Here is a 19,618-nt window from a genome sequence, read left to right as displayed (position 1 = left end):
ACTGATACAAAGCTTTTTAACTATTAAGTTGCAATGTCATAATCATCAATGGAACAAAAATGGGTTCCTTCCTGTGGGTAAAGAGAAGGCTGTACTCCCACCTGGAGAGGAAGAATGGCCAAAGGCTCTGAGGTGAGGGCCCCCCTGTCCCTTGGTCGCACCTGAGCTTCTGGGACCCCTCCCCTTAGCGCACTGCTGACAGGATCTCTATTTGTGGTTTGTTTGGGTATGTTCTGGCCACACTAAAACTAGCTGTAAATATTTCTACTGTTTCCCTTTAGGGAAACCCAAAGCTTGGTATAAAATGTGATTCTCTCATGCTTGGGGCCATTAGGGTAAACGTGCTTCGTGTATCCCACTAAAAAAGTTAACTCAGGAAGAGGTGCAGACTCGGGTAGACACAGTCTGCCTTTCTTCCTGCTGTCTGGTTAATGTAGCAACTGGCTGCTCAGGAAGGAAGGGGAGGGAGATGGACAGCAGAGCCCAAAAGACTGCTGGCTGGCTAGAGGTAGGATTTACCCCACAGACTCACCCACCATCCCTCCCTGAAACTGGCTACAGCACATGGTGCCCACGCTGCCTTCTGAGTTAATAGTCCCTATTATAGGTGCTGGCAATGTTCTGTATCTCAATATACATGGAATCCACATGAGTCTATATGCAATAAACATTTGTAAAAAATTAATTGGGTACACTTAGGATTTCTGTATTTTATGTCAATAAGACTTGGGAAAATTAAGGTTTCTAAGTTCCCAACATAGGCTTAATAAATAACAAGGGATGGCACCAATTCATTCCCTGTGGGTTTTTTCTTCACAAAGCTTTTGCAGTGACCTGACCTTTCCACTTCCAGTCTCTCTCCCTTCCAATATCCTTCATGCAGCACTAAAATATTAAAACTTCCTAAAGTCCAGATCTGGTCTGGTCAAATTCCATACTTGCTTTTAAAAAAAAAAAAATCCCTGTTTTGTTGATTTCGGTTACTTCCAGTCTATAAACTCCTCAGCCTGGTACTCAGGCTGCCCACTCTTCACCCAGGGTCAGCCAGGTGTGCTGGCCCAACACACTCCCCAGAGGTTGTCACTGAGCCTATATCCTCTGCAAATTTTCCACAAACATACACTTTGGTGCATGTTATTCCTTCTCCCATACTTCCATCCCTGTCCAGATTTCCATCTTGGACTGTTAAAACTCCATTTCTTTCCAGATTTCTCCAAATGGATAAAATAATAGTACCAGGGGGAATCCCTGGGTGGCTCAGCGGTTTAAGCACCTGCCTTGGGCTCAGGGTGTGATTCTGGAGTCCCGGGATCCGGTCCCACATCGGGCTCCCTGCATGGAGCCTGCTTCTCCCTCTGCCTGTGTCTCTGCCTCTCTCTCTGTGTGTCTCGTGAATAAATAAGTAAATTCTTTAAAAAAAAAAAAAGTGACAGCGACAAATACTTGTTTACTATGTTTGTTAGTCAATAACGCTTTAATACTTTTTATCACATAGGATATAAGCTCCACAAAGACAAGACTCATTTTTCTACTTGTGTATCCTGTGGGCTTGGAACAGTGGCTGGCATGTAGTAGGTGCACAAATGTTTACCAATTTGATAATAATAACAAACAATTGTTTACTGTTTTATTAATAATAACTTTCACGAATAAGAGCCTGTTTCCCATACATGGTGCTTTACACATAGTTCTATTCCTGAAAACACCCTTGCAATATATATAGTACAAACCCTCCAATCTAGATGAGGGAACTAAATGCTCAGAGACGGCAATGAACTTGCCTGAGGCCTCCCAGCTCAGAACAGTCTGGATTTGATATCCTCTTTCTTCGAATTCTCAGAAAACGATGTACCCCCACCGTGGTGTGCATCCCCTGCCTGAGACTGCATTTACGGAAGAACCTGTCCTCTCCTGCAAGTGTCCAAGCTTTATGAGCAGAGGGAGGGTTTACCAATCCCAGGCTCCTCCGACGCACCCAGCCTGGAGCTCCATAATGAAGGAGGGGGCTCCAGAAATACCCAGTGAGTCACTGAATGGCAGATGATAAAGGGGGTGGAGAGAGTATGATTTAGACAGTCTCCCTAAAAAAAAAAAAAAAAAAAACTGTTTTCAAAAGCGGGAGCTCACCAAACACCTACATGAGCACTCATTAGTACAAGGAGGAAGTTAATGAGGGAGAGGAGGCCGTTCACAGCACGTGGACAGGACAGCAGAGAACAGCTCTGAGTTGGATGGGGCTCCTGGGGCTGCAAGGCTTTCGTGTATAAAAGTGAACCGCAAGGCTCAAAGGGCAACGGTACATTGAAGGCAGCTTATTTTCTTGTACTATTTTGGAAAAAAAAAAACAACAAAACCTGTTTAGGCTGGACTGAAAGTATTATCTGAATGTAAGCATGAAATTTCACCGAAGAAAAAGTCATTCCAAACGTTTCACTCCGTAAAGAACCACATCTACCGTATCACAAGGGCTAAACTAGTGGATTAGACTGAAAGCCAACACAGCTTAGGAAGTCAAGGACGTTCTCCCGCTTTGGCCTCAGATGGGGCTCGGGTTACCTTGTGGCCATGACCCGCGGGGCTGCGCACTCCTGCCTCCCAGGCCCTGAAGCCCCTTCTCCCGCCTGCGGCCCCCTCGTCTCCACGACTCAGGAACCCACCTACGAGGATACTGTGGAGCACACTTGTCTCTAATTTGGGGGGGGGGTGGTGGTGCCTGTACCACCCTCTATTAAAAAATACATATACAAAAAGTTTTGTGCCTTTAAAGGGGTAAGATTTTAGGCTGCTCTTCTAGAACACGCCAAAATGTTAAGACACTAAATTCATTCCGGAGCACTTGAAGAAAAAAAAAAAAAATCACACTAATTTGGCCATTTTTCTCAATTTCTCAACAGTAGAAAGTAAGATTAAACCGCCGCGCTGTGCCTCTCACCACTGAGGTAACCCTCAAGTCCAGGGATTATCATACATCAGAGAGGGGTTTGCCTCTGGTGGGGAGACAGTGAATTTTATTGGTGACCAAGGGTTTGGTGAAAACTTCACTAGATAAATGAATGGGTAGTATAAGGAGATTTTTAGCCTATTACATAAGTACAGCAGAGAAAAATGTTTGACTTTAACCTACGTGTCTGGCTCTATGAGGTTTTAGGACATTTTTACATTTTACCTTTATTTATTTATTTATTTATTTATTTATTTATTTATTTATTTATTTATTTATTTATTTTAAAAAGATTTTATTTATTCATCAGAGAGAGAGAGAGAGAGAGAGAGCGCAGCAGAGACACAGGCAGAGGGAGAAGCAGGCTCCATGCAGGGAGCTCGACGTGGGACTCGATCCCGGGGCCCCAGGATCAAGCCCTGGGCTGAAGGTAGCGCTAAACCACTGAGCCACCCAGGCTGCCCTACACTTTACCTTTAGACCTCAGTCCAAGCTAAGCAGAGATCCTCTGGATAAGCTGGTAACAATGACAACAGCTAACATTTGCTAAGCACTTGGCACCACTGTGCCAAGTACTATCAAAGCACTCGATGTGTATTATCTCATTTACTCCTTAGCCATCCTAGGTGTAAAAACATCTTGGTCTAGTATGTTTGCTATGAAAAGATTTAGACTTCTGTTTTTACTCTTTACAGGCTATTCAGGTTTTTTGTAGCTTCCTGAATTAGTTTTAGTAAGTTAAGGATTTGTCTATTTCACCTAAGATTTTTAAATGTACTGACTGGCTTCAAATTTGTTCAAAATATTCTTTTATTAGATTTAAGGCTCTGGCCTAACTGCAGACAGGCAGTTTTTCCTTCACTGTGTCTGTTTATGGCTTTTCTCTTGTTTTTTCTTGATCAGTCTTGGGAGAGGATTATCAACTCTATGAATCTCTTTAAAGAACCAACCTTAAAAACAAACAAACAGGGCAGCCCAGGTGGCTTAGCGGTTTAGTGCTGCCTTCAGCCCAAGGCCTGATCCTGGAGACCAGGGATGGAGTCCCACATTGGGCTCCCTGCATGGAGCCTGCTTCTCCCTCTGCCTGTGTCTCTGCCTCTCTCTCTCTCTCTCTCTCTCTGTGTCTCTCATGAATAAATAAATAAAATCTTAAAAAAACAAACAAAACCCCAAAACACCACCAACTTTTTACTTTCTTGATCCTGTTTAGTGTACAAATTTTTAAAATTTCCTCTTAATCCTTGAATTTCTTTCACTATCTCCTTCCTTCTATTTTCTGTGAGTTTAACATGTGGTTCTTTTCTTTTTTTTTTTTTTTTTTTTTGTGGTTCTTTTCCTAACTTACATTGGATGCTTATCAGTCAGGGAAACAGAAGCTCAAAGCCACGAGAGAAGGAATACACTACAAGAAGTAGATCTTCCGGGAAGCCCGGGTGGCTCAGTGGTTTAGTGCCACCTTCGGCCCAGGGCCTGACTGTGGAGACCCGGGATTGAGTCTCCCTGCGTAGGGCCTGCTTCTCCCTCTGCCTCTCTCTCTCTGTCTCTCATGAATAAATAAATAAAATCTTTTTTTTTTTTTAAAGAAGTAGATCTTCCTAGTGGGGAAGGTGCTGGGGGAAGTGAAGGCGGCCATCACTCCTCCCTCTGAAGCCCCAGAGTGGGAGGACCAGCCTGAGTCTGAGGGCAGAGAACTCAGAGGCCAGGCTCACTCTGCACCCACATGGACCTACGTGGGGGAAAATACGGGGCATGGCCTCTGGATCCCTGTGGGTCCAGAGTGAAGAATCTGGAGGTGGCCACCCAAGGAGAAGAGGAACTGGATGCACAGAGGAAGCACTCCTCTGCCTGCCACTGTGTCTCAGCAGAAGGCCTGTAGAGAATAAAGGCCCCTGCTTCCCTCACTCCATCTCCCAGGCTCACACAAGTTCTTCTTTGGGCCAACTGACCTAGAACTATACAAGGAAGGATACTCAGGAAATGCAGCTCAAGCTGACAACAGACCAAAGTAGAACAGATGCTTTCATCTCATGAATTTCCAGCCCTTTCTCAATTCTAAGTAAGCAAGTAAGGCTACGCATTTCTAAGTGTCATTCAGCTGCATCCCACAAGTTTTGGTATGTAAATATTTTCATTGTTATTTCTAAATCTTTTATAATTTCTGAGCTCCCTGCTTTGTTCTGTGACGTATTTGAATGCGTGTTTCATAATTTCCAAACACGAGGCTTTTTTCTAGTTAACTTTTGTTACTGGGTTCTAAATGTATTGCAGACTATTTGGTTTGTATGATGCCAGTCCTTTTAATTTGTTGTAAATTGGTGCAATTTTCTTAAATATTTTATGTGTCCTTTAAAAGTATGTACTCTTCAGATGTTGGACATGGGATTCTTTATATGTCTTTTGCATCAAGCTACATACTGTGTTCATTGTGTTCCCATTTTTTGCCTCCTCATCTACCAATAAGTGAGAGAGAGAGAACATGTTAAAATCTCTCCTTATGATAAAGGACTGTTTTATTCTTCCTTTTTAGTTTCAATTACTTTTACTTTGTATATATATTTTTAAAGATTTTATTTATTTATTCATGATAGACATAGAGAGAAAGAGAGAGAGGCAGAGACACAGGCAGAGGGAGAAGCAGGCTCCATGCCAGGAGCCCGACGCGGGACTCGATCCCAGGACTTCAGGATGGCGCCCTGGGCCTAAGGCAGGTGCTAAACCACTGAGCCACCCAGGGATCCCCTACTTTGTATATTTTGAAATCATCATATTAGGGTATTAAGTGTATAAAAGTTTAGAATTGTTTTATGTTTCTAATAAATTGTACCTATTATGACTGTCTTTATCACTAATAATACTTTTGCCTTAAATTCTATTACTAATATACCAGCTTTTTTCTTTTTTTTTTCTAGCTTTCTTTTAATAGGATTCTATCTGGTGTATAATTTTACATACTTTTACGATGTATGTAGATGTGATTCTTTTAGTAAACAGCATATTGCTAGAGTTTCTAAAAATCTCATAATCTTTATCCCTTGGCTATAATAATTTGTCCATTTACACGACATAATTACGATTATATTTGTATTTGCTTCTACCATCTTATTTTGTGCTATTTATTTTATCTATTACTATGTTTTTAAAAAGTTTTGGATTGATCAACTCTTTTATTTCCTTTTTGCTTCCTCTACTGGTTTGAAAGCTAAACACTTTGTTTAGCTTTATTTATTGATTATTCTAGAATTCGTGAAATGTATACATAATGTATCTAAATTTTAAATCTAATTTCAAAATTTAAAACTCAAATTTTATCCATTATTTTACCTTCCTCCAAGATAACAGGTTATGTTTAATCACTTCAAAACTGATAGCGCTATATTGACACATATTTCGTTTATTTTTAAGCTCATAACATAAGAGTTAATGTTGGTTCAGATTTACTCATACATTTACCACTTTCTTTGGTTTTGCTCCTTTTTAAGATTCTGATATTTTTATTTGGGAGCTCTTTCCTTTTTTGCAGAGTTCATACTCTAATTTAGAAATTCCTTTTGTGAGGATCTGATGATGACAGATCTTTTCTCACTTTTTTTTTTCTCAATCTAAATATTGCTGTTTCACCTCCTTTTTGAGAAATAGATTTAGCTGGGGAGAATCACAGATTGACGTGATTTTCTCATAGCATGCTGAAAACATTGCTCCACTATTTCATGCTTCTATCATTGTTAAACTGAATTGTTCCTTTGAAAGCTATCACTTCTGACTTACTTGAGATCTTTATCATGGCATTGTGCAATTTTACTATGTCATATCCAGGTATGGACCTCTTTTTAAGAAGTTTAATCTTGCTTGGAATTTGCTGGGTGTCCTCAATCTGTGGCCTGATCTCTTTCATTTCTGCAAAGTTCACTGTTCTCCTTGTCTCTTAGCCTTTCTTCTGTATTTTCTCTCCTTTGCCCATAGTACTATATTCTGAACACTAATTCAATCTTCTTTTCAAATTTATTAATTCTCTCTTCAATTCTAATTTATCATAAACTGCCTTTTAGGCTTTTAATTTCAGTTATGTGTTTTTTATTTATATAAATTATATTTGCCTCTTTCTCAAATTTTGTCATAGTAATAGTCTTGCTCCTTAGACATACTTTCAATCTCTTCTTCCGTTTTTTTTAAAGATTTTATTTATTTATTCATCAGAGACACAGAGGGAGAGAAACAGAGACACAGGCAGAGGGAGAAGCATGCTCCGTGCAGGGAGCCGGATATGGGAACTTGATCCCAGGACTCCAGGATCACACCCTGGGCCGAAGGCAGAGGCTCAACCACTGAGCCACCCAGGCGTCCCTCTTCTTCCATTTTTAAACACAGAAAACATACTTATTTTATATATGTGTCTGATAAATTCAATATCTAACCTTGCCGTTTGATTTTGCTGACTCCTTCATGATGATGTATTTTCTTGTGTTGTGTGATTTTTTTTCTTTTTAATGGGAGTTAACATATTTTAGGAACTCTGTAAGGGTTTTTTATGATCAAATTAACATGAGTTCCTCCACAAAGAATCTTTATTTGCTCCTACTGAGTGCTGGGAGGGACTACCAACCTACTACCATTTTAATTTTTAGTTTAATGTTTTTCTGACCATCCAGCTAGTATAAATTCTAGCTGTAAATCCAGGAACTGTCTTGAGGTGACAAATTTTCTGGTTTTATGTTTGCTCCACCACATAGTTCTAAGGTTCAAGACAGAAAATTTTCCTTGGAAGAACCTGGGCTTTTGTTATCCTAGCTCACCATTACCAAGAGAATGTAGCTTTAGGGTTCTAGCTCCATAAAGAGAGGAGCCTTTGCTAATAACATCAAGGAACTTGGGTGGGTCCAGGCTTTTGCCTTCTGTGGCCCTGGAGGTTATGAAAACCTAAGAGCAGGTTTAAGGTAAGTCAGCCTGCCGTGTTCAGCTTAACTTTCTGGGTTTCCAAATTTCACTTGGTATTTAACATCTGAGCATGTCTTCCTATCTTGTCAGATCAGCAGCGTACTGAAAACTAATCCCTTCCATCAGCCCTGTGGGCAGTATTATATACACGGGTTCAGAATGAGAGTTCTGAAACCAAACTGCCTAGATTCAAATTTCTGCACAGTACTTATTAAATAGGTAGTCTTGGGAAGTTTTTTCAGTTCTCTGCCTCAGTAGCCCCACCTGTTAAATGGGCATAAGAACAGTATTTGCCTCATATGAGGGTTTTTATGAGGATTAAATGAATTAATACATATAAAGCACTTACAACAATGCCTGGTCAGAACCAGCACTCAAAAGAGAAATATTGCTATCATTATCATTACGGTTACATGCTAGTGCCATACTGAGACACTACAATACAGATACTGACTTCCTACTCCATAATACTGTTCCCTTATACTACCACTTTAAAAAATCAAGTTCTGTAAAATGTAACTTTATATTAACATTTTTGCCAATGCTTTCATTTTTATGAAACTGCTATTTAAGAAAATATATAATACATATAATAATGAATGGCAGACACATTTCACTGAACATTTCTACTTAGCCACTCTTGTAATTTAAGACAAAGAGAGAGCACAATGAAATTAAAAGGCATAAATTTTAAATACCTAAAGGGTAATGTTCATGGTGTCTAATGGATGGAGCCAGCTGTTGCCATCAGCTGTAAAGGTGAGCAACTACGCTATGTTGATATGAGTGTGGCCTGGAGCTTGTTAAATATGGTTATCCTTTGCTCTTAAGCCTCATGAGATATAGATACCCAAATAAGAGTCACAAGAGTTTTGGGGCCCTGAGTGACTGTGTTTAGAGGTGGAAAGCTACTATATTACAAATTATGTAAAAGGCACATACTATGCAATCTTTGATCTTTTAATAATCAGAGAGATCATTTTATAAGACAAATATTTCATGATTTTAGTAGGTGCTAATTTTGAACATAAAGTGTCAAAATCAATCTATCATAAGTTCAATTTTTAATTGAGTACCCAGCTTATTACACTGCCAGCATTGATGGGTTCTTTCAGTTACAAAGTACAGAGAGTCCTCAAACAGAAATCAGCTACTTTTGATTTATCACTGTTCTTAACGACAACAAAACAAAACATCCTTGACTAAATTGGAATTTGAGGCTGTGCCATTATCAGTTTATCATGGCTCAATTCCAAATTCACCCTTTAACACCTGCTCTGTGATAATGAACCAGACTCAGCATTTCTTCTTTGCAGGGAATTCAATATTAGGCTTTGTCAGTAGAGGGCACTGCAGGGACACTGCAGTGGTTCCGGCGTACAGTTTTTGCATCTTGGTCCCTTAGCACTGCACGCATAAGAAAACATCTGGTGATGTTCTGTGCTCCAGGCAGGAGTCCAGGGCACGCAGTCTCTCAGTGACCATGCAGGACTGTTCTGGGCCCAGTAACCACCTCTTCACAGCCCTGCTACACCCTGCACACTGTAGCTGTTCCACCCACAGCCGTACTCCAACTCCCTTTGCATGTTGGCCCATCAGCCTCAGCCTGCCCATGCTCAGAATGTTTTTTTCCTGCTAGTCCAGCAACTGTGGAGCAGTGGCCCATGTAACCTACAAACCTGCCATCCTAGTGGGCTTGTCTGCATCCTTGCCAGTGAGCTCTGAACCCTAGTCATAAGGAAGGGCTCCCTTCCAAGCCTGTCCTTCCTTAGGTACTCTTCTTTAGCTTCCAAGGATCCTTTGGTGTTCTCTTTATATCCTATGGTCACTCACCTATCTTAGCTTAATAATTCTTTATTTTAGATTTTTTAAAAAAGTGATCTCTACACCCGATGTGGGACTCAAACTCACGATCCCAAGAGTTCATCCCCTAAGAGTTGCATGTTCTACAGATTGAGCCAGCCAATCACCCCAATATTTCTTTATTTTAAACGTTCCCTATTTGAATGATGGTGTGGTTTCTGTCCCTGGTTGATCCAAACTGATACAGTGCTTGACACTGCATTTCTAAATTTGTATAGTCATGTATTCTTTTCTCAACATATACCACTTCCTCTATCAATTCAAAAAACTGTCTTTTCATATGCATTACAGTTAAAATGTGGGCCACCCATACTCCTTAGATGTTCTGAAAATCCCTGCATAATGACAGGAAATATCTTCCAAGCTTATTTCATTCTTTTCTAATATCATATGAAAGAATTCCAAGCTTAGCACCTCACCTACCCAAGGATTTCAAGTCCAATTATTTATTTCATCCTCTTTATACACCCTGGTCTTCCTCTCACAAAGAAGGGATGGTCTTTTGTTCATAATTTCAAGATAACAAATAGAAGATTACACCATGCCTTATTCTAAAGCATCTTATTTTGACAGAAATTTGCAGATCCTAATCACTTCCTGGGCAACTAACAACAAGCAACTAAGATACTAAAAGTTATTGAAAAGTACAGGCTATTTGTCCATTTATTTAGCATTCTTTGAAGGTCCAATATGAGACAGGTCCTAAACCAGGTACTATGGCATAAAAAGATGAATGAGGCACAGTCCCTTGTGTTCAGGGGAATAGGACCAAAACATAGGTGGTGCAAAGGGGCACCCGACTGGCTCAGTCAGTGGAGCACATGACTCTTGATCTCAGGGTTGTAGGTGTGAGCCCCACATTGGGTGTAGAGATTACTTAAAAATCATTTTTTTTAAAAAAAGAATATAGGTGAAAAAGAGAATGAAAAAGAGGAGAGATATAACAATGAAAGATTAAAAAGTACTCCCAAAGAATCACCCTTGCAATCCCACTGTTAAACAGTATTAAATCCCTCTTAAGTATTACTGAATACTCATATATTCAGGGGGGAAAAGGATCAAATATCTTCAAGAGTGAAAATTTTAAAGTTCTATACCATATCCATTGGGAATCAGATTCTTAAATGAAGAAGCTGAATTAAACTAAAAACAACAACAACAACAACAAACTGCCTATAACATAGCAGTTACTGTACACAAACGGAAAAGGAAAAAAGTGTTTCATTTGTGGTATTTCTCCATATTCCTTGGTAAGGAAAACAAGCAGATATTAAGGATTACGAAATTTTTTAGGACACTCAATTCACCAGCATGCAAATAACTTGACATTTTACAGCTGTATATTCAGTAACATTTGAGATTCCCTCAGTAAATAGTTTCCAATCTATATGCCTCTCCTTGACATGTGAGGGAGGCCTCAAGAAATGCCACCGTCTGAAAGTCATCACAATGGAATTTCAAATGTAATGAGCTGCATCTCGTGTCTATGTAAAGAGCTTCAACAGGGCTGCAAGAAATGTTCTATTCTTTCTCCCCAAAAATAATTCTCAAAGGTCATACCAGTCTAATGGTGATAAGTAACTGCCAACAATTTTTTAAAATTAGGAAATCTTATAAATTATAATTTTTAAAAAATAGAAATGACTGAGGCAAGCAAAATTTATATGCATCAAGAAAAACTAAAGATACAGAGCTAACACCTCTCAATGACTAGAAAAATCTGGCCAATATATTCACTTATTTCCATCTTTTAAGTCACTTCATTTCCCACAAAAATATAAATATATTTCAACCAGCAGCATTTTCTACCTTAAACAGCCAGCAGGAAACCAACATAAAATTTAAAAGAAGGAAACTATGTAAAAAATACTGTATAAGCAAGGCGCCTGGGTGGCTCAGTCGGTTATGTGTCTGACTTCGGGTCAAGTCATGATCTTGGGGTCCTGGGATCAAGCCCCACATTGGGCTCTGGGCTCAGCAGGGAGCCTGCTTCTCTCTCCCTTTCCCTCCCTGTCTCCCTCCATTCATGCTCTCTCTCTCTCTGAAATTTTAAAATATTAAAAAAATATTATATAAGCAAATGCTTTTTCAATTCATATCCCACCATGTGAGCAGAAAGCAACATTTCTGTAAGCGATTATTAACTAGAAAAGAATGAAAAGAGATACAGTCCTACTCATCATCCACTTGGTAAAGAACTAGTCTTTAAAATGAAAAAATAAAGCAATGCATTCCAAAAAGTGGTTGCAAAGGAAATTCTGTAAATTTTCAAACAAACCTAATGACAGTTGAGAAAACAAACTGTCGGCAACACTCTAGTCACACAGAGCTTCTCCATACCTCATGTTTGCCAAACAAAGTATCATAAATGTGGGATAAAACAGAAAGAGATCTTATCATCTAATTCAGTCTCCTTTGACAAATTATGAAATCAAAGACCAAATAAATAGTTTTTTTCTCCTAAAAACTGCTCTGTTACTGGGTTTATGCGCAGGTGGAAGAAATAGAGTGCCATTTGAGAGGCATCCTACTTAGGCCACCTAGGAGATGACCGTACCTTTCCAATTTCTTGACCAGCCTAATGGGATATCTGAAATGGTCCCATTAAAGATTCCTTCTACTGGATTATGTGTCAGATCTAAGAATCTAGAGGTTATGAGGGCATCTGTATAGATCACTGGTCTAAGCTCATTCAAGAAGCATTATCTGAATTACATTTAGGTCAAGTTCTTTCAGGGAAATGACTGTGTTCTTTGGCCTCTGTAACTCCAGAGAGCCTGGCAGACTGTAATAATGCACAAATTGATTATAGTGTTGGTGAAAATGGCCAAAGAATCGGTCAGATGCCTTTCTCCCTGAGCACTGACTTAGAATCCTCTGGGAATAGGAGTATGGAGAGGTGGTTTTTAATAGTAGGAGGGACTAGAAGGGAACCTCAAGAGACATAGCTTAGAATTCTCACAAATGTAAGCAGAGTAAAAGCTCCAGGTAGAGGAGGGGCGAGGGAAGCTGGGAAAGCCCCTCAAGAGAGCATTCTGGAAGGTGAAATGAGGGAATGGAAGAAACACGCTTTGTTTATTGCACAATGTTTCCCAGACCTCCCCTGCCAGACCGTAAATGTCACTATCCTGTCCCAACATGTGCTGTTAAGTCAGTGCAAGATGACTTAAAAATGTTCCAACTATGTTAAAAAGATTACCAAAGATGTTTTAATTCTTAAAATCTTGTTAACTAGGTTAGTAAAATCACAACAGTTTAATGTGATAGCTGAAAGAAAAAGGAGAATCACCAAAACATCTCATGACTTTTCTTTTCTAAGAAATTGTATTTTATAGGTCTTCTTATTTGTCCCTCTTTTTAAATGGGGGGGAAAAAGCAGAGAAAATAAAACTACAACATGTTTTATTTTTGTGTTAGCTATACAGCCTGGGGCTATTTTTTCTTTCTTGTTCTTTCCAAACAGTGTACCTTTTAGATCTGACACAATAAGACGGAAAGGGGGAAAAAAAGTTGAGCTCCATCAGGCAAATTTTAACTTGTGACAAAAAATACTGGACCAGATGGATTGCACACTTGCCAAGAGCACAGTTAAGTGTTCACAGGAGGACTGCTAGCATAAGCATAGAACATGCTAGTTCTTCTATCTCTGTTTTTGTTTTTATTCCGCCAAGAACCAAGGGCTTAGCGATGCTGAGGAAATTACCCCCAGGCAGCTTCAGTCTCTTGCTTAGCACATTACCTAAGTGTTAACACCTTGGATGCGTGGTATTCTAACACAAACAGTTACAGAAACAAATTTCGGAGGCTACAGAATTTCACCAGAGGTATTTCCCAGACTGGATACTTTCTAAAAGAATGCTAAAAAGGCTCTGACACAGGCTGGGTCAGGGCTGGGAGTGCGAAAGCATCGACAGCAAATGATGGGAAATGTCAGACCGCAGAAGATTGCTCCCCTTAAAGTCCTGCGGGATTCCTGTGCTCTTCCGTCCTTAACTCTCTGAGCACACACGCAATACTCTCCAGAGGATGGCCGAGCTTGGCTGATTCTGCTCTTGTTGTTTTAAGATTCTAATTGGGAAAACCAGTTTGTGATTCCATTTTATGACCCAAAGAGATGAATGGCCTTTTTACGAAAGGCTTTCCCCCCAAACCCTACAGAATCCATCCGAATGATGCCTCCACTCATCCAGAGCCAAGAGAAGCAGCAAGTACCTACAGAATCTTGGCAGGGCTCCAGACCACGTTCCAGGCCCATACTTCTGCCAGTTAACTCCTTTGTGCCTCCTCACCCTTGAACACGAGGGCCTCTGACAAGCGGCTGCCATCCGTCCTCAGCTGGTGGGACCACCCAGACATAATCACAGGCTGGAGTCTGTGTCCCCTTCAGCGAACGAAGCAGAGCTTTATCACGGATGAGGCCCACGGCAGAGGGAGGTAGAAAAGGCTGGGTTCAGACAAAATTGAATTGGGAGAGTCGTCACTAAAAATGTTTCCCTGCCCCTTTAGTGTTATCTGGAGGGAAGCTTCCAGGGGATGGTGACCTGGGCATGAACAGGACTGAATGCCACTGTTACGGTCGTTGAACTTGTGGACCCCTGCTCCCTCACATGACAGATGCTGCTGTGCTCACATCCCCCAAACAATCCCTTGCTGCTTCTGCCCTTTCCCGGGGGGCACCTCGGCCTCCCCATAATCCTAGGGACCTCAACACCGAGACTCCAGCCAGCAAATCAGCGGGGGCTGCCCATACTATGCCAGGCATTAGCTCCCTGGGGAACTCTGGAGGACAAGTGATGGAGAATGGGTCAAGCAAACTTTTGTTTTCTGCCTAGCTTAACAAAATGGAAAAAAATAAAAAGGGAAATTGGGGTTTGGTCACTTAGACAAACATAATGAATTGGAATCAAGTGGGGAAATCAGTTTCAATTGGTGAAATCTCAGTGTGGAAAAGGGCTGGAAGGGATTTAGAAGTGCTCTATCCAATCTACAAACTTTACAGATGGGATAAGAGACATTCAGTCACCTGCTGGTCAGCTTTGGCCTCAGTGGCCCAGTCTAGCGGCCCCTCCCCTGCCTCACTCTGCCTCTGTTACTTAAAGACACACTCTATTACTTTCAAGTATGCTAGAAACTGGGCTAGGAGATAAATGGTATGGGCTGTTCTTCCATTAAAAAAAAGAAGGCTCTGGATGGCCCGGGTGGCTCAGTGGTTTAGTGCCGCCTTCCGTCCAGGGTGTGACCATGGAGACCCGGGATCGGGTCCCACGTCAGGCTCCCTGCATGGAGCCTGCTTCTCCCTCTGCCTGTGTCTCTGCCTCTCTCTCATAAATAAATAAATAAATAAATAAATAAATAAATAAATAAATAAATTCTAAAAAAATAGAAGGTTCTCTAAACAGCATGCAGATGATCAGTAAACACCTATACGTTTTGTGATGTATGCAAAATGAATTGGCTTAAGTTAAACATTCCTCTTATATTAATTATACTATTTACCTCACTAATAAAATCTTTCCTAAATTACATAAAGGCAAACCTCCCCCACAGGCTTTGCCAATGATCCCAGTGCCCAACTGTTACAATGCCATTAATGAGATTTAACTCGACTATAACCAAGGCCACATGAAATTCTCATGAACAAGGTAAGTACAGAAAATGTAGGTTTCAAGATATCTATACATTTACTCAACGTAAAAGAGAGAAGCAGGCCTAGGAAATGTCACTTTAAGAAAAAAAGAGGTGGAGAGAAAAAGAAAACATGAGTCATCGATAAACAATCTGTTGACAATTCTGTTTTAAACCATACAAAGCGTTTTGGGGTATTAACAATTGCCCATATTTTCCCTTGGAATTGCAGAGAAGCTGGCTCTGGTAGCAAAGACAGATGGCCCAAGCTATTAACTGAGTCATCCCTGTATATGGTTTCAAAATGCTGCCTGATATCATGGCAACTGCACACCAATGAATGTCGCACAAAATGTGATCAAGGCCTCCATTGGGGAAGTCCCATGGGATTTACTCCATTGCTAAGATGTTTCCAGGGCTCTGGAAATCCGGTCCTCAGCTCACAGATTCTCAGAACAGGGTAAACTTATCCACCACCCAACCTGCTTCTGTACGAGGCAGACGTGGGGGACAGAGTCCCAGCAACTGAGGCACCAGCGCAGTCAGTGTTGGAGCAGAGAACAGAACCGGGCTCTCGGGGTTCCTTGGCTCAGCGCCTTCCCCCTCCTCTCCCTGCCCAATCTTTCCAGTTTTAGTGAAAACTGAAATTGCTCACCACTCAGCTGTTTTCACAAGGAGACTCATGCTTCATGACTATGTTATTTTTTCATCTGGAGACCTGAGTACTGCACATAAATTGGATATCTGCGTCACATGGATTTTTTGTCTTGTTGATTTTTAACCTTTTAAATAAAAAAATTTTTTTTTTTTCTGGAGGAGCTGAGTCAGGATTGTTTTCTTGTTTTAAGGAGACATGAAGCACCGCGGATCCCACTTTCCACTTGCCCAAAGATGGTGCTGAGGACGAGTGCCTCATCCCCCCTGGTCCTCTAGCTCCCCGCCTGCTAAGTAGTGTTAACAAAACAAAGGAAAGTGTAGTGGCGTTGTTGAGGAGCCTGAGCCATGTACCTAAGGTGAGACCTATACTGCAGGAGAGGCCTGGTTTCCTGTGTCTGGATCACATTCAAAATACCTAAAAAGCTTCTCTCCATGCCCGAACTGGAATCACGGAGGAAATAAAACTGTGCCTCGGTGTCTCCTCTCAGACGTAGGGCTTATGGAGACTGTAAACCTCACGGTTCCACCCACCTTGCAGATGACCCAACCACCTTTGATGACGCCGCCACAGAGGGGGCCCAAGTCCTGGGCGTCTGGATCGCATCTAAACTCAAACCAATCAAGGGAACCGAAGCTACATGCTCTTACAATTAATTTCCAATTTAAATCCCTGGGGGCTTTTCCAAGGCATTGTTTTCGTCTTTCTGTACATAACTACACAAACAGAGGGAAATGAACTTATTTTCAACCCAGCTGGTTCACTGATAATCATGTGCAGAGGCCTGTGGCCTTAGATTGGGGCACCGTCTTCTCTGGGCAGCGGCTTGACGCCGGGTTCACAGCATGCACAGGGCTAGGAGTCGAGTGGTTTGCTCGAAACCTCATCCCCCTCAAATTTTAACAAACTCACTCAGGTCCCAAAAGAAGTCCCCACTGGCCCCGTCTGTCTGGCCTAAGCCTGAGGCCCGCAAGCCTGGAGTGAAGCCAGCACTGAGGCTTCTCACCTACAGACACCCCTGCGCCACCTCCCCGGGGCGCCTTTCCCCCTCCCTGCTCACTGCACAGGGAGACCCTCCGCTCGGAGGTGGAGCGCGGAGCCCTGGCAGTAATCCCGGGAAAGGGGAGCTTTTCTGTTGCTCTGTCCTTGTCCGATCCTCACCCTCAAACAGCTGTGAACCTTTCTCTTCGTTTATTTTCAAGCAATTAAAACTACAGCTTGGTATCATTATCGTCATCTCTCTACATCGCATCTAGGGGGCTTTGTCCTCAAAGATTCAGGCTATCTATCTGAAAGAGAAAAGTCTAGAGGGCATTGCACACCTCAGGAAAATGATACCATGGGTGTTCATGCCTGAAAAGGCCAAACATTTGGAAATGAGAAGTTGGAAACATACATGTGGCCACATTTTTCCTCTCCTTTGCTTCCATGTCCATGTGGAAAAGAAGAAAAACTGTAGATATTTGCAAAGGTTTTATGAAATATGAGCTTTGGCTAAGCTGATGGTTTTGAAAATATTTGGACCATCCAAACAGAACAGATGTTTTTGCAAAATTTTCCATCGGTCCAGTCGCTGCACCCCGCCCCCCACACCCCGTGTGATTTTGCCCCATGTAGAGCCCCTGGGCCAGCTCTCGGTGGCAATGGAACTGAAGTGTCCCAAATCACCTTGCCTTTCTTACGTTTAGAACAAGCCTCTTTCCCCTCCCAGCCCGTTGTTTCTCTTGTCTGGTGAGAGCGGCTCTGGCATTCCCACAGCGGGAGGCCAGAGCAGTGCGTGGGGGCAACACAGCAAGACACCAGATTCTCTCCACAGCAGTCATCAGCAAAGCCTAAAATTTCACAAGTACGATGCTTACTTCTTACAGGACATCCCAAACTCATGTTAAAGTATGAGCTCCTTGAGGGCACAGACCTGTTTTTCTATCCATCTCTGCACACTCAGCACACTTGCATACTGCACACACACAGCTGACACTCAAGAGATCTGATGAACCAGAATTAAAGCTATGAATAGCTTTGTGGGAACAGGGCCATGACCAGCAGGCACCCTAGCCACAACTGGCTGCCAGCTAAAAGTGAGATGAACAGAGAATTCCTACATGGTAAATGCGGTCGTCTAATATGGAATTGGTTTTCCCAGCGTATGAAGAGCCAGCCTCCTCATCTGCAGTGAAATATCCTCAATGTCAACAAGCAAAGCACCATGACACTACAGGTTCCAAGTGACCTGCAAAATCAAGCACTTGAGTGCACAGGTAAGGCCTGACACCAAGGAGACTCAAAGTGTGTTACAAGGTGCAGGAAAGGCCTTTGAAATGTTCTGAGAAGTTCAAATCACAGCATTCTTCTTCTTTCTTCTTAAGATTTATTTATTTTTTAGAGAAGAGCAAGCACACGAGAGAGAGAAAGAGAGAGCACTAGCGTGCAGGTAGGGGGAGGGGTAGAGGGGGAGGGAGAGAGAGAGAATCTCAAGCTGACTCCCCGCTGAGCACAGAGCCCAATGCAGGGCTCAATCCCAGGGCCCTGAGATCGCGACCTGAGCTGAGATCAAGAGTGGGACACTCAACTGCCTGAGCCACCCGGGTGCCCCACACAGCATACTTCTTTTCAGCTTTTATGACCAGGACAAAGCTACAATTCCTAGCTAATATGCCTTGATCAACCACAACCAGGAGAGTCTATGGTTTCATCACTAAGTTCAAATTCTAAAAATCCTGCCTCAACTGTCCCGGAAAAAATCTTTAATCCTCCTCCCAAACTCTGACAATTAAATGTCCATTTCTTTCAAATTGGACCATTTGGAAAGGTTTTTGGTTTTTCAATAAACGTATTAATACACAAATGTTAATACTTTCCATAAATGTATTTTTAACCCAGCTCCCAACCTGCCAAGATTTCTGCCAAACTTTTCACTTACAATTTGCCACCCACGTGCAGCCCCCCAGACGGACCTTCCATCCAGGGACGGCACTTAGAGCTGATTAAAGGGTTTGGAGGTGATGACAAAAATACGTGTGGTTGACAACAACAGGCAGCAAGGAAGGGCACATCTGTGATCAGAAACAGCACAAGTTTGCAGAGGAAGCTGCTTTCGATTTGCATTCTGACCGCCGGTTTCAAAAGGAGAGGCTGGCTGTTCCAGATGCTCACATGGCACAGTGTCCTAATATGCTTTTAGCAGTTCTCATTCCAAAAATACAGAACAGAACCACCAATAATAAAATGGAGCAGATTTCAACCTTTTCTCTTGTCAGAAGACAGAGTACGTTAAAGAAGGAATTAGTGATCCTGTAACCTTAACATAACAATCTGAAATCACGAGAGAACACAGTACCTGCATTAAACACGTCTCCTGTTCTAAAATCTGCCAAAATGAAGAACTTCGGAGAAGACGCATGAAGCAAATCCATATTGCTTGCAAAACTGAGTTCCACTATGAATATGGTGGATACACTTCAAACACAGTTTGCACCTTAACCCTGCATCTGTGATAACTGCCCTGGAGCACTATCCCGGCTCTTTCATTTCAGCGAGAAAGTGCGATAATGTTGTCCACCCAGGGTGTAAAACTGACTTGAAACAAACTGCTATAATCAACT

General features: G+C 41.8%; 1 protein-coding gene and 1 long non-coding RNA gene across 3 annotated transcripts in view; one reads left to right on the top strand and one right to left on the bottom strand.

Moving 5' to 3' along the window:
• The window catches only part of JAZF1 (JAZF zinc finger 1), a 336,302-nt gene that overhangs the window by 205,988 nt on the left and 110,696 nt on the right, over positions 1–19,618 (bottom strand). The gene's annotated exons all lie outside the window — the stretch shown is intronic.
• Positions 4,604–7,358, top strand: LOC140608786 (uncharacterized). Its single transcript, XR_012010767.1, has 3 exons — positions 4,604–5,055; positions 5,530–5,645; positions 7,136–7,358. It is a non-coding gene; the product is annotated as an uncharacterized lncRNA (long non-coding RNA).

The sequence above is a fragment of the Canis lupus genome, chromosome 18, assembly GCF_048164855.1.
Source record: "Canis lupus baileyi chromosome 18, mCanLup2.hap1, whole genome shotgun sequence".
Lineage (NCBI taxonomy): Eukaryota > Metazoa > Chordata > Mammalia > Carnivora > Canidae > Canis > Canis lupus.
The sequence above is the reverse complement of the archived record's forward strand: the minus strand, read 5'-3'. Positions and strand labels throughout refer to the sequence as shown.